The sequence below is a fragment of the Arachis ipaensis genome, chromosome B08 (genome assembly GCF_000816755.2).
Source record: "Arachis ipaensis cultivar K30076 chromosome B08, Araip1.1, whole genome shotgun sequence".
NCBI lineage: Eukaryota > Viridiplantae > Streptophyta > Magnoliopsida > Fabales > Fabaceae > Arachis > Arachis ipaensis.
Genome location: NC_029792.2, coordinates 116523178 through 116524257, shown reverse-complemented (window position 1 = coordinate 116524257; position 1080 = coordinate 116523178).

Genomic DNA, 1080 nt, shown 5'->3' with positions numbered 1-1080 from the left:
GTCACCGCCGATTTGCCCACGAGCTGCCGTCGAGGAAGCAGAACAGCGAAGAGAGGAGATGCGCGAGTGGATTTGCTTCGGCTTCCGCATCTGCTTCTTCTTCTGCATCTGCATCTGCTTCTTCTTCGACTTCTTCTTCTGCTTCGGCTTCTACATCTGTTTCTGATTTTGCTGTTGAATTTTGTCGTTGAATTTGCTGTTTTTGCTAAAAAATTTGCTGTTGAATTTTGCTGTTAAATTTGTTGTTTCTGCATCTATTTTTGCTGTTGCATCTGAATTTTGCTTCTTCTTCTGCATCTGTTGAATTTTGCTATTGAATTTGCTTCTTTTTCTGCGTCTATTGCATTTGTTTCTGATTCTTCTATTTTTTATTTTGCTATTGAATTTGATGTTGTTCTGGATTTTTCTAATCTGTTCTTGTTCTAGTTCTGGATTTTCTTAATCTGTTCTTATTTCTTGTTGTTGTTTCTTATTTTGTTCTTGTTTCTTATTTTCCTAAATTTATAGATTTTTTATTTTTGTAATTGAAGATGAATTTGGGTATTTTTAATTTTTGTAATTGGATTTTGTTAATTGTATTTAAAATTTTGAAAATTTGAGTTTTGTTAATGGAAGAAGAATTTGTTCTTCTCAAATTATTCTGAATCTGTAATTGAAGAATTTGTTAATGGAAAAAGAACAATTCTCCAAGAAGAACAAGAAGAATGAAACGGTAGAAAAAAAAGAGAATTTTTGTTATTTAGGAAAAAAAATTATTAGAAAGGACGATTTTAAAATAAAATGCAATATTAAGGACAATTCTAAATAAAAAATTACATCAGAACAATTTTGATTCTGACCCTTAACATTAGGAACTAAAACAATACTTATTCCTAAATATATATCAGATTTATTACTTAGTGTTTCTTGAGATTAGTGAAATAAGTTTACTTCCATGAGAGAATAAATTAAAACAGTTATTGAAGAAGAGGCCATATGATCATAGACAAAATAATTTATTCAATTTTTTTATAATATAATGTAGGTATATATATTATAGTTTTATTATTATTAGAATAATATGATAAATGTAACAATCCA